General features: G+C 42.4%; 1 pseudogene; it reads left to right on the top strand.

The window, feature by feature from the left end:
- The first annotated feature begins 5421 nt into the window (after positions 1 to 5421).
- Positions 5422 to 8768, top strand: LOC141577942 (ribonuclease 7-like; annotated as a pseudogene).
- Positions 8769 to 14497: the final 5729 nt, after the last annotated feature.

The raw sequence follows: 14497 nt of genomic DNA, 5'->3' as shown, positions 1-14497 counted from the left end.
AAAGAATGGTCATCGTTCTTTACCCTCAAAGTTGGCACATCCAGGTCTGGGTTTTCATGGTCAACTGGAGCCCACAGAGCAATGTCTGTCAGAATTTTCCCCGAAGTGCTAGTAATGGCAGAATAGAATTAATTAAAACACCCAAAGTTCATGTCCAGCAAGCATGAGCTTTCCTTGAAGCCCCTTTCTTTCACTTAACTAATATTTATACAGGGAGCCAAGTGCCTAGATGTTTTATATATTATCTTAAATTTTCTTTTGTGATAATAATGGATCGATGTTAATTTTATGGGTTTTATGGCTGTGCTGTGGTTCTGAAGGCAAGAGTATTTATAATTAGGAAATACTCATTTTTGTATAAAGGGTGTAATGGAGCATCATTTCTGTAACTTAGTCTCAAACAGTTCAGAAATGTTAATAATTAGGGAAGCTGGGTGAAGCATACAAGGGAGCTCTGTGTACCACTTCTGAAACACATATAAATTTGAAATTATTTCAAAGCAAAAACATTTAAAATTATTTTTTTAAGTAATTGATTTGAATTTTTCAGTATACTCCATCATAGTTTTATTCTATGTAAAAACAATGCTTTAAATTACTTCCTTCCCGCTCCAAAAAGTTCTGGTGAAATTAGGAAAGAAGGCATTCATCTGATGGCTTTGTGTACTCTTTGTGCACGTCTGTATTCAACCTAGGGGAAGAGCACACTGGCCTTAATGAGGTTTTCCTTAACTTGCTCTTTATGGGCTGAGTCTCTGACCAGTATTTCTCTTTTAAGAATTGGATGAGGAAAATGAGATAGTCACAGAGTCAGGGCAGCAGGAAGGTTCTTCACGTGGTAAAAAAAAAAAAAAAAAAAAAAAAAAAAATGAGAAAACAGACACAGAGCACTTGGAACAGTGACTGGAACCAGAAATCCTCCCATAAATGTTAGCGTTGATTGTTTTTATCATTGTTGTCATCATCCCTGGGAGGTCCGCGTGCTGCGCATGGGCTTGTAGTAAGTCAAAGGCCACAAAACACATGTGGGGGGAGCCACATGCCTCAGCTCTGGTTAGGCTGAAGACCACATCCTCTCCTTCTTGAGGACAGGTCTTAGAGTCAGGAACAAAGGGAGGCAGTCCACCCACTGGGGCAAGATCATCATGGCACTGGGCTCCCTGAGAAGGTAGCCAAGAGCCACACAGTAAGGCAAAATGGACCTGGAAAGAGGCAGGTTCCCAGAGCCACAGGAACAGAAGGAGGCTTCCCAGAAGGAGCGCAGCAGCTCCGTGATAGAGCCCTGAGGCTCAGGGTTTAGAAACCAGGATCCAGGGTATCTCACAGCCAGGGGCCTTCAGAGCCAAGGACCCTTCTTGGAGGAGAATCCCTCCTGGAGAGAGTCCCTGTGAGAGCTTCTGGCAAGGCTCCTGCCTCCATCTGAGACCCACCCAACTCCCCTGGCCTGGCTGTTGACTCATTGCCGAGACCTCGGGTCCCAGCCAGCAGCGCAAGGAGGATGCTTAGAGAAGGAGCGGCAAGGTAGCCCTGCCGTCCTGCAGAGATGCTCGCCCTCTCCTTTCCCTCTGGGCTCTTCCAGCCTGAGCGTATCTCCAGCCACTTCCTGGGCTTTCGTTCTGTTTGCATTTTTCTCTTTTTTCCCTCCTCTCCCTCCCAGGGATGTTATATATACTCACAAAGTAATTGGGGAGCTGAATATTCACAATCTCAGTCTCCTTTTTGAATGAGCATTGCAATAGCTTTTCGCAGCCTGAGCTAGTCAAACGCCAGGGTGGCAGGGCATCCATCCATCGTTATAGGACTTACTGCTGCTTCGCGTCACCTGTCGGCCACAGGTGGTCCTCCATGGATGTGTGAGCTGTTTGGCAGAAAGTTGGCTGAAAATCTTCTAAGCTGTGCCCAGAGAAACAGAATACTATCAGCGGCCATCTGCCTTCTGAAGCTAATGTTACACCTTCATTCAGCTGTATCTCAGTGAATTTTACTTCAGGGCATCTGCACCCCAGCCTGTCTCAGCCTGGGCACCTAGGAAAAGCAGTGTCAGCAACAGCTCTTCTCACACACTGTTAGAAGTACCTTATCAGAGGAGCGGAGCTTCTGGCTCCTTACTCACAGCTGAACCTGCCCTCCTGCACCACCTCTAGGAACCCATCCCACCAGTGCCCTCTACTGAGGGGCCAGGAAACAGCTCTGGACAATCTCGTCATACAGGACCCAAACAGAGGAGCAGAAAATGTACAGCCCATTTCCCCTTTGCCACTCCTGGTCATTTGTAGCGGCCCTACCCCCTCCTAAATCAGCCCCACTCTTCCAGAACCCCCTTCTTCCTGAAGAGGCTGCCTCTCACCTCCAGGGGCTATTTGCGAGGTGAAGCCTAACAAGTACACTGGTAGAGGCACTTGGAGTTCAAAAGCTACCTCAGACCAGCAACCAAGATGGATTTTTCCGGACCCCTGACGCACACCTCCTAGCGCACTGTGAAAAAACTGGTCTTATGGGATCATTGCTTATTCTCTATTCCCCCTCTTCTGAGCTACCTTCAGGGTCTTCCTGCAGGGCCTCTCCTCACATTCCAGTCTGGCTACTGGCACTTTGATGTTTCCTCTTGTGTTGGAGTGTTAGAACCTGGGTAGGGGAGCTTTTCAGAAATTATTCAGCTGAAATTCTTTGCGTTACAAAGGCTGAGGAGACTCAGAGGCCCAGAGGGATGATTCAGCTCAACACACGGATACTGAGTGTCCCTACGAGCGATCCCATCCACATGTCCGGCACTACGGAGATACAGAAACATGAAAGGACCTGATTCCTGTCCCATGAGTTCACCATTTAGTTGGGAAGACAGGATATACATGTGAGAGTCAAATCACAAAACAAGGTAGTACATGATTGAGCACCCAAATGGGCAGTACCAGGACTTAATGCCGAAGGAGGTTACGTTCAGGTGGGATTCACTCGAGGCAGACTTGTACAGGAAGGTTTGTGCATGTGGTCACGATCAAGCCCATAGGACCAAACTGAGCTCTGAAGGATGGATAATATTTGAGGGAGCGCCCTCAGGGGAGAGAAAAAAAAAAAAAAAAACAGAAGTAAAGTTGAAGAGGGCAAAACATGTCCAGGAGACGAAAAGAAGACCAATGTGTTAGAATAGAATTTGGCCACAAGATCAGCCCGTGAAGCAACTCTTAGTACACAGGAAAGCAGTGTGGCAGGGACGGATAACACAACTTTGGAGCCAGACCTACCTCATTTTCAGTCCTGGGCCTGCTACTTAGTACATCTGTGACCTTAACATCTCCAAGCCTCAGTTTCCTTTTCTATAAAATGGGGATAATAACATGGACCACATAATATTGTTTTACATAAAAAAATTATATATGAAGCATGAGGCCTTGGCACACAGTAAACACTTTTAATTTATTTTTTTTATTTTTAATTGAAGTATAATCGATTTATAATGTGTTAATTTCTGGTGTACAGCATAGTGACTCATTTATACATATATATTCTTTTTCATATTCTTTATCATTATAGTTCATTACAAGGTATTGAATATAGTCCCCTGTGCTATACAGTAGGACCTTGCTGTTTATCTATTTTACATATAGTAATTAGTATCTACAGATCCCAAACTCCCAATTTATCCCTTGCCACCCCCTTAATAAATACTTTTTAAATGATAGTCCTGAACAAAGTACCTAACAGGGCACATAGTACATGTTCACTAAATGGTGGTTAGTGGTATCCCTTCCCTCCTCTTGCTGTGGTCCAGCCCTGTGCTGACCTGACCCTGAAGTGATGCGGTGTGCATTATCCCGGCTGCCTTTAGGAACGCAGTAAGTGATACACTCAAGGCAACTGGCCCTAGAGTGTTGAGGGCTATGTTTAATACCTCCATAACACACTGGGCATTTTAGCATTACATCACACCATACTGAATATATAAAAATATATACTCCTCATTCAACATCATTCTTGCAGAAATGTATCTGAAATGATTTTTTAAAGTTTTGCTTCTGAAACTATTTGACCACAAGTAATTTGGGATTGGCACTGCTCCTTCCGCAATCGTGGTATTGAGAATTCCTGTAAAAGGAGCGAAATCTAACCTAAAGTTGTTTGACAATGCAATAAACTTCTTATGGGTGCCAAATTCCAAAATAAAGGAAATCAACTTTATGTTACCGTGGTAGCAGGTAAGCAAATATTTTAAATTTGATTTTGCAGTTGGCTTTTCCTATATTGGAGCCAATATATTTTTTCCAAGTCTCAGATATTGTGGGCCCTTGAAAACCTCCCAGAACCTAGGCGCTGGGCCTCTGGTGCTTAATGGATAAAACGGCCCTGAGACCGTGGCAGTGGGGAAGACTTGTGAAGAATAACTAGGATCAAATATACAATCAAAGGAACACCTTCCCCAGGCCTTCCTGAGTGGGGCTGGCCAGCTGCAGTAGGTCAGCACCTACTTGAGGGGAAACTTGTTTGCAACTTAATTCGATTCAGAGCTTGCAAAATTTGTGGTCAGTCACCTTGGGCGGTATGAAATGTTAATATCAACCCTTGGCTCCCGCTGCCGTCCCCACCCTCTCACACAAAAGCCCAGGGGTTTGGGTCTGCAAACCTTTGGGAAAGGCTTCTTTGAGCACCTGCCAAAGAGAAATGACTTCCTGGATAAATATATATATGTATACAGACACATATATATGTATATATATAGGGCCCAAGTCCACTGCTTGCTGGATAATGGTCTCCTGGGTTCAAAAATCAATGTTTTATTAGCATTGTGGGGAGAAGTGTAGGAAAGGATCCCCACTATGAAAGGGGCGAGCTCTGTTGATGAACCAGGCTCCACCTTGGAGGCAGAGGGACAAACATCTTAGAAGTTTCCCATCTGGCAATGCAGATCATAGGAGCGAAGTGACTTTTGCCACTTTGAGGAGCCTTTTATCTCAAAGGCACTGAAGTCACACAGATCCCAGAGGCCGAGATGCTGAGTAGGGTTCAACACACCAGCACAGATCTGAGAGGCTGTGGCCAGGGCAAGATCCCCCACTTCAGTCATTTGCTTCCTCCCTTGATAATTGTGGCAATATCCACTTACTGCCAGTATTATAATACACTAAATATACATCTCTGCTTTTAATTCAAACAGTTCTTTGAAAATGAAACTGTGCAACAACATATTTCAAGGAATACTAGTGTCACTGAACAGAAGTAAAAATAAATATACTGAATGTCATCCAATTTTTAAAAATTGGAGCTCTGAGAAGGACTGTTTTTCCAGCTTCAGTGGGAAACTGGATCACAGAGCAGAGAGGAATTAGCCTGACTCCTCAACCTTAATATTGACTTTCAGGAATGCCTGAGCTAGCCTGGGAGAGGAAGGGATGGGCCTTTGGCCTATCTGTCTTCCAAGATTAGTTTCCCTTCGTGGTCTGACTTCTCAGAGTTTCAGACAAGAAACATGGGAGGGTGGAAAGAATAGGGGCTTGGGAAGCCAAGAAGCATTGATTAAAATCCTGTGTTTGATACTCTCTGTGTGATGATGGGCAATTTCCTCAACTTTTCTGAGTCTCAGTTTGCTCGTATATACATATATATAAAAGTAATCATACTCGCCTCATAAAACTCTTACGAGGGAAAAACAATTTAAGTATTTATTAGGGGCATAAAAATGTACATTATCTGCTGAGAACAATCAAATGCCAGTAGTGTTCTTAAATATCTGAAACTGCAGGAGCCCTGCAATAATTGATTTAGGGTATGAAATTCTTAGAAGGGCTGGCGGGCATCCCCCCATAGTGAACAACTCACCTACCTCCCACACCCCCTGTGCCATTGTGCCCCTCGGGAGAGATGGCACCAGCCAGAGCAGGATTCTGCCCCCTGCTTCTGCTCCTGCTGCTGGGGCTCTGGGTGGCCAAGGTCCTGGTCAGTGCCAAGCCCAGCCACGTGACGTCAGCTCAGTGGTTTGAAACTCAGCATGTGCAGCCCAGGTCTCAGGGACACAGCGCTCCGATCGGCAAAATCAACAAGCACCCCAGACGCTGCAAAGGCTTCAACACCTGCCTGCATGAATCCTTCTCCAGTGTGGCCGCCACCTGTCAGACCCCCATCACAGCCTGCAAGTGAAAACTGCCACCAGAGCCAGAAGCCTGTATCCCTGACCACATGGGAGCTCACCTCGGGGAGGCACCCAGACTGCAGGTACAAAGAGAAGCAACTGACCAGGATATACTGTACAGCACAGGGAATATAGTGAGTACTTTATAATAACTATAAATGGGGTATAACCTTGAAAAGTTGTGAATCACTGTGTTGTACACCTGACACGTAGTATCGTAAATCATCTATACCTCAATTTAAAAAAAAAAAAGAAAAAATTATATGGTATTTTTCTTTCTCTTTCTGGCTTATTTCACTTAGAATGATGGTCTCCAGGTCCATCCATGTTACAGCAAATGGAATTATTTTATTCTTTTTCATGGCTGAGATCAGAAATTGATCAACTTTGTAAATTGACTATACTTCAATAAAAAAGAAAAGAAAAAATTTTAAATTGAAAAAAAAAAAGAGAGAAGCAACTGGATGCATTCTTCATCGTGGGCTGTGACCCATCCCTACCCCAGCAACAGAAGGACAACCTGGGGTACCAGCTGGTCCCATATTCTTGGATAATGTTGTCTAAGGCCAGGTGTTCCCCTCAGCCCAACGCTGCAGCTGCGTTTCCTGCCTTGAGTTCTTTACTAATCCTTACCCTCTCTGCAAATACCACTTCTCTCCCACGCAGCCAGCTTCACACACTCTTAATTCCTTAGGGGGCTTTGTGGATGTTCCAAATGATGAGGGAAGAGAGCCCTTCAATACTGCTTTCATTGCTTCCTGAGTGTGGGTACCTTGTGGCCCTTCAGGCACTAAGGATCTTGGCACAGGTGGATCCAGGTTTTGTGGGGCTCATGGCATGTGTAATTTTGGAGGCCATCTTAAAGAAGAAGAATGCAAAACTACAAACACAAACTGAGGTCAGGGCCTTGGAAGGGCAGTGGTTGGACAGTTCAGAGGGATCCCTGGGGAGATTATCCAAAAAGGAGAACGGGGGAATCTGTGATAGTTTCCCTGTGTTAGGCAAAGGAATGTGTCTGATTTTGCTGCAATAAAAGACCCTGTTTTTCCTGATTGAGTGTGTGTAATTGTGAGTGTGTGTAACTGTCCGGGGGAAAGCGTGGAGGTTTGGAAACCCTTTCTTATCTCTGTGAACCATCCACATTACGGGCCCAACAGGCAGAAGGGAAGGCAGCCCCCGAGCAGGCTCTGGCTTGGAAGAGCGGCCTGGGCTCTGCCTTCTGTCACCCTGAGAACTGCCTGGTCGTTCCATGTCACATGAAAAGAAGGAAGGAGGGGAAGAGCAGGCTTAGCCCCGGGGATGCCAGTCAGACCTGAGGCTGGACTCCCTTGTTTGTGCTCGAGACCTGACCTCATGCCTCACTGGTACAACCCACAGCAGGAACCTCAGAATTCTGAAGTGAAATTTCAGAATCAGGACCTTCTAAGAATCTTGATCTGGTCCTAATTAGTCCTTCTCCAACTAACTGGTGAAGGAGTAGTTTTATGTGCAATCTGCCGTAGACCAGAACTTTCATAAAATGCAGTAAACTGAATTACTAGAAAACATGAAATGGAACATACAAACAATAGAAAGCACAAAGCCAGATTTTTTATTATTAGATTCAATTAACATAAAATCAGTGTATCATGGGAGGTGGAGGGGATAAATTCAGAGGTTTGGATTTGCAGACACTAAGTACTACATGTGAAAAAGATAAACAGCAAGGTCCTAGCACAGGAAACTAGACTCAACACCTTGCAATGTCCTGTAAAAATAAATATATTTATTTATTATATAACTGAGTCACTACTCTATACACCAGGAACTAACACAACATTGTAAACCGACTATATACTTCAATTTTAAAAAAAAAGAAGAAAAATCAGTTTTACTAAATTGGCATAAAAGCTTCTCAATGCGTCCCCTCAATTTCTATACTTACCCTGATAGATACAAAGAGAAAAATATACATGTATTATACACATGCACATATATAAAAACCAACATAAAACATTCATACCCACACACACATACATATACAGGGACACATACTGACACACATGCACATGTGTACATAACACACATACACAGGTACACAAACTCAACAGTAAAGCAATCACTCTCCTTCCCCCTTCCAACTCTGCCTCCCCCATACACCTTCCTTTCCATATTTATTTATTTAAAATAAATTTCTAATGGAGGTTCTGGAGATTGAATCCAGGACCTTGTGCATGCTAAATAATGAGCTCTACCACTGAGCTACACCGTTCCCCGCCCTTCCCATATTTAGAAAGAGATTTTCCTACACAGAATAAGGCTCAGAATAAGGAGAGGATGACTGGTGAAATGTGAAGTAGCAGGGAAAGCAGAGAATCCACAAATTCCAACTCCAGCCCCCTTTCCTTCTTTCTAGAAAGAGATCTAAGCAGAGATCCCTCTCACCTACCACACCCACACTATCCTACCCAAATACAGCCTCCCCACATTAACCAGGCGGCCCGCCTACCACACTCTGCCCATCGCTATCACAAACTTGCCCACCCTGTGTTTCTGACCAAAGAAGACATACTGGAAATGAGAGGGAAACAACAATCTTCTACCCTTCTGGCTTTGCCCCAGGGTCGTGGGCAGGCTCCACTTCCTCCGTCTGCACCTTAAATGATAGTGTTTCTCAGGGTCCTATTCTTAGCTCACACTGCACTCTCCTGAGTGAACTGATACAGTTCCATGGCTTCAACTGCCACTTACCTGCTCCCAAAAGCATATCTCCAGCCCCAGGTCTTCCAAGTTCCCAGAGCACATATCCATCTGCCTGCTGTTACCAGTCCCGTCGGTGACCTGCAGACATCTTGACAAAAACACTCAGAACTCAGCTCAGACCTGCCTGGCTGCCAAACTTGCCTCTCCCCTGCCATCTCTCAGTCTTAGGGGAAACTTCAGAGCCAATCAGTCATTCAAGGTCCTAATCTAAGAGACACCTGTGTCTATGCATTCTTTTTGGTTTGCCTGCTTCTTCAGTAATTCCCCAGCTATCCTAGGTACTGTCTTAAGAAAGCACAGAAGTTCTCGGTTTTCTTTTTTCCAAATATTACTGGGTTCCTTACATGGGTCCAACACACGTTATGGTTTTGGAGGGGGCTGTGATTTGAAGCTAAGTAAATACACCAAAGTGGTTACACTCAAACATTTTACTGTCTAGACTAGGAAGCAAGAAAAAATAAAATCCTTAAAACACTATTGAACAATAACAGAAGAGTATAACGAATCGAATGGATTCCATAACATTTTTCTCCCACCTCCCCCAGGGTTTCATTCATCCTAACCTAAAATTTGTTCTCTGTTAAATGTTAATATTCCTGATACATATCTCTGATATAACATTAGGTCTGTAACTACAGTCAGGCAACACCAAGAGAAATTAAACCACTCAATATCTGTAAAAATTGGAGCTCCAGAAACCGGTAAGATTGTGGAAAGAATTCACAATAGAACGGAACCTTAAATAGACTGATAACATCCAAACAAATGGTGTAGCAAAATGGGTAGGAGTTTCCGACTTCCGAGTGTAGGTTGAAGAATTAGATGGGATGTAACTTGAATCTAGGGGCCATGGACTATAAAACTGACCCATTCAGTGAGTAATGACGCAGCATCCATAAAACAGGGCCCAGTGGGGCAGTTGGGAAGCCTTGGGACAAAATCTCTGCTGGTTATGCTCTTTAAGCTTCTGAGAACGTATTTCCAAAAAGTCACTCGGGAAGGGACTCCTCAGATATTTAGGACAGCCTGATTATCTCCTAATTGGGTAAGTTTGCTTTAGTATCCAGAAAATGTTAAATTAAGGATAAAAATAAGTGAATCAAATACATAGCATTAATATGTTTGTATAAGGAATTTGTGCATATTTGGTGTTTTAGGTATTTGCAGTGTTTAAGAGAATTTAATCTGTTACAGTAACAAATTGGCCTTGAAATCCTAATTTAAAACGCGCAATTAGTTTAGACGTGTGGTTTGAAATCAAATTTTTCTTTAAAATCAGTTTTGGAATGTTTAAGAAAATTTAGGAATTGGATTACCATATTCAGAAATTGTTAGATTTCTAAGAGGTGTTTTTTAGATATTCAGGAATGTGTTGTTGGTGAGCTCAGATGACCGAATTTCTTTGTAAGGTATATGGAATGTGCTAAACTTATAAAGTATATTTTTAAATGTTTAAAGGAGACGTATAAACTCCATTTATAAATGGTACCAAATAGTCAACAAATACAATCATTTAAAGTGATTATTAAAATATACTTGTTTGTAAGTTAAGCATAAAAGCTTAAGGAAGAACTGAGCGTCTGATTTACATCTTTAACACAGAGAACATAAATTTTAAAAAGCCAAGGTAGCTCTCTGAATATTCTTTTCTGGGCACAAAAAGGACTTTTAAAAAGTTCACATTGGCACTGCCAGGCCAGTCCATTTTCTGCACTGTTTTCATGGACAGAATGCACAGTAGCTTGGGTGACTGTATTTCCTGATGTTGCCATGTCTGCTGGTTTTACTGCACCCTCAGAAGGGAGAGTGGCCTCTCATGATGCAATAGCCGAGGCTCAGGCTCAAGGATCAGGCTGGCAGTGGTGGCACTGGAACCCAACCCAGAACTGTATCTCTCCTCGGCGCCCTCCTTCCTCTGCATTCTGGAGAAACTGAGAAAGGGGAGCCAGGCTTCCCTGAGGCCAGTGCTGCGGTGGTGGAGGAATTCGGCAAAAAAAACAAAACAAAACAAAACAAAAAAAAAAAAACCTCAAAGAAGAAGTAAAACTCAGAGTCTATAATTATCTCCATCCTCAATAGGGACTTTTCCTCCTTAGCCAAACTTGGAGTTTTGAGATTATATATTTCCAAGTAAGGTGGCTCTTAAAAAACAAAAACAAAAACAACAGATTGTTAAGCAACTGGTTCCTTCAATAAATCAGGCTGCTTGCCTGGAAATATGTGTGTGTGTGTGTGTGGGCGCACGCGCACACATGCACATGTGTGTGTGTAAACACACCTGTGTTCATGGCTGGGAGGTGAAGTTATGTTAGTGGAATTTGGAGTGCTATATTCCATCAATTACAGATTCTTTGGTGATCTAAACTCCTCATTTGCAGTACAAACACCTTTTGGCAGAATAAAAAACAAGATATTGTAACAATTACTTGGAATAAATTACTTAGGTACTGGGTTTGGCTTGGGAGCATTTGGAAAGCGTTTAGAAAGTTTTACAACAAAGGTCGTAAGAATAGGTGGAATGTGGGCAGAGACAGGGAAGTAGTCAATGAGGACAGAAAATAAGGTGTCAGGAAACCGGAGACAAATTTGTACCCACCTGCTCAGCAGTTGTGAATTGGGGGATTGGGGGTAGGGATGGAGGTATGACTTCATGCTGCTGTAATTCCCAGACTGCCTGCTCCTGGCGACCCTACTGGGAGGCTGCCAATGAGAGCTCCAACTGCCACTAGACACACCTGGCACATTTAGATCTTAATAAATATTAGTTGGACAAAATTTGTTTTCAGAGCAAAGGAATTGGGCTAGGAAAATATACAGAGCACAACTCTGGAAAGCTTATAAAATCATTTATTTTAAAAACCTCTCATTATGCTTTAAAATTTCCAGAGAGAGGGAATTTACTACCTATGGAGTCAGCCTGTGCCATTTTCCAGCAGCTCTAAATAACAAAAATTCCCCTATATAGAACCTAATCTGTATCTCTGTCACCGCAGCAATTCACTGACACCCTATTGCTTTGAGCCATTCAGAATAAATCGAATTCCTCTTTGCACTCAACTTTTAAACCAACTTCAGAGCATTCATGACCCTGGCCCTCCAAAACTGCCTCGTCAGAAAATAACAAGAGCTATAGAATGGCTCCTACTGTTTGATCCAGTAATTCCGCTTGGTAAAATATGCTAAGTGGAAATAATTCTAAATGAGGAGTAAATTTGTGCCAAACTGTTTATACTTTTCTTTGTGTCACAAAAAAACCTTAGAAATTATGCCAATTCCCCCCAAATTGAGAGTGTCTAAACAAATGATAGGGCAACTACTTATAGTGCTTTAATTAAAGCATCAAAGTATCCCTTTAACTGAAGACAAATACACAAAAATTATATTGATGCATAGAAATGTGTGTGGGCGACGCTACATGAAGAGAAGAGAACATAAAACTGTATTTTCAAATGGATTACAACTATATAAAGGAGGATCTGGTTTTGTACATCAATAAAGTCCATAAGTGAATTTGGAGCCTTTCCAGAACTCCCTCTCCAGACTAAAGCTTCCTCCAGACTCCTCTAGCCCAGTAAAGCCACATCTGACCCAGAAGACATTCCACACTTTTTTTATTTAAGTATAATTGACATAAAACATTAGTTTCAGATGTACAACATGACAATTCAATATTTGTATATATTGTAAAATGATCACCATAATAAGTCTAGTTAACATCCATCACCATACATACCAACAGAATTTTTTTCTTATGATGAGAACTTTTAAGATCTACTCTGTTAGCAATTTTCAAATAAGCAGTACAGCATTAATTATAATCACCATGCTGTACATTACATCCTCATGACTTATTTATTTTGTACCTGGAAGTTCGTTCTTTTGATCCCCTTCACCCATTTCACCCACCCCTGCTCCCACTAGCAATGAGCAATCTGGTATCTCTATCTATGAAGGTTTTTTTTTCAGGTTCCACATGTAAGTAAAATCATACAGTATTCGTCTTTCTCTGTTTGACTTATTTTACTTAGCATAATGCCCTCAAGTTTCATCCACGCTATTGCAAATGACAAGATTTCATTCTTTTTCATAGCTGAATAATATTCCATCATATATACATACCACATTTTCTTTATCCATTCATCGTCAGTGGTAACTTGGGCTATTTCCATATCTTGGCTATTGTAAATAATGCTGCAGTGAACATGGAGGTGCAGATATATTTTTGAGTTAGTGCTTTTGGTTTCTTTGGACAAATGCCCAGAAGTGGAATTGCTGGATCATATGATATTTCTAAAAATAGAAAAAAAGTTCTATTTTTAACTTTTTGAGGAACAGCCATACTGTTTTCCATAGTGGATGCACCCCACGTTTGCTTTTAATTCTGTTCTATGTATTTTCCACTTGCAAATATTAACCAACAAAGAACTTGTGAGGGCTATGTCCAGGAAGAAAAATAAAAAGCTAAGCATTGGACTCCAAGCCTTGGCCTCGGCCTCTCTACTCTCCCTTGATTTTTACCTCTCACTTGTTCCTACCACCATTCCTGTCACATAGGGATTTCTGCTCCCCATATTCTGGGTCATACACTATCTAGGATACAACAGTGGCAAAAGAGACAAGGTCCTTGACTTCATGAAGCTTATTTTCAAATGATATATGGTGGCAGAGGTGGGCCTGTTATGAGAGACAGGAAATAAACAAATGAATATATAATCAAATAGAGATAAAGGCTGTGAAGAAAAGAAAACAAAATAACATTATTGGGAAAGACAACAGGTGAGAGGTCACTTTAGGTCATGGAAGACACTGGAGAATGCAACACTTTAGTTAGGACCCAAAGGATGACAGCCAGCTCCTAGAATTGTGAAACGAAGGCTCTAGGTAGAAGGGAGAGTAAGAAGGCTCTGAATCAGGAATAAGCAAGGCCTGTGTGAAGAATTGTAAGAAGGCCACTGTGGCTGGAGGGTCACTAGTGGCTTCCCGCAACAGGGGAATGCTAAGAGATGAGGCTGGAGAGATGGGGAAAAGGAGTCATGGTGCAAATCGGAGGCCATTAGAAAGGGTTGACGTGATCTGATTGGATTTTTTAGAGGATCACTCTGGCAAGGGTGCAGTGAATGGCTTCCCAGGCAGCAGAAGCAAAGCGTGTAGACCAGTATGGAAACTAATGCACTAACATGGGCAAGCTGGTGCTGATGTGGGCTCTGGTGACACCTAGTTCAGAGCAGACAAGTTGTAAATATTTAAAGGAATATTACCAATAAAATAAAACCAAAACTAAGGGGAAATTAAACAAAAAATAGAATTAACTGGTTTGGCCCCCAATTTCTTTTGGAAAGCACAAGTAACAAGAACACGTTCTCTCAAGTCTGTCCCTTCCTGTCCCCAAAATTCCCCTTTGTGGTCCTTCACTAATTCCTCCTTTCCTTGAGGCATGGAGCTCAAGCAGAGCCCTGGTCACAGCTGCTCTCCTAGTGGACAAAGAGTGAGCAGCCTAAAGCCCCAGTCCTATGCAGAACTGGCCATTACATCTCTCGGTGCATATAGGCCAGGTAATAAACATTACAGACACAAATATTTCTTTCACCTTTTTTCATGTTTGCATAACATTACTTCCCCATAAGATCCATATTA

Source organism: Camelus bactrianus, chromosome 6 (genome assembly GCF_048773025.1).
Source record: "Camelus bactrianus isolate YW-2024 breed Bactrian camel chromosome 6, ASM4877302v1, whole genome shotgun sequence".
Taxonomy (NCBI): Eukaryota; Metazoa; Chordata; class Mammalia; order Artiodactyla; family Camelidae; genus Camelus; species Camelus bactrianus.
This window is presented reverse-complemented; position numbering and strand designations above follow the sequence as displayed.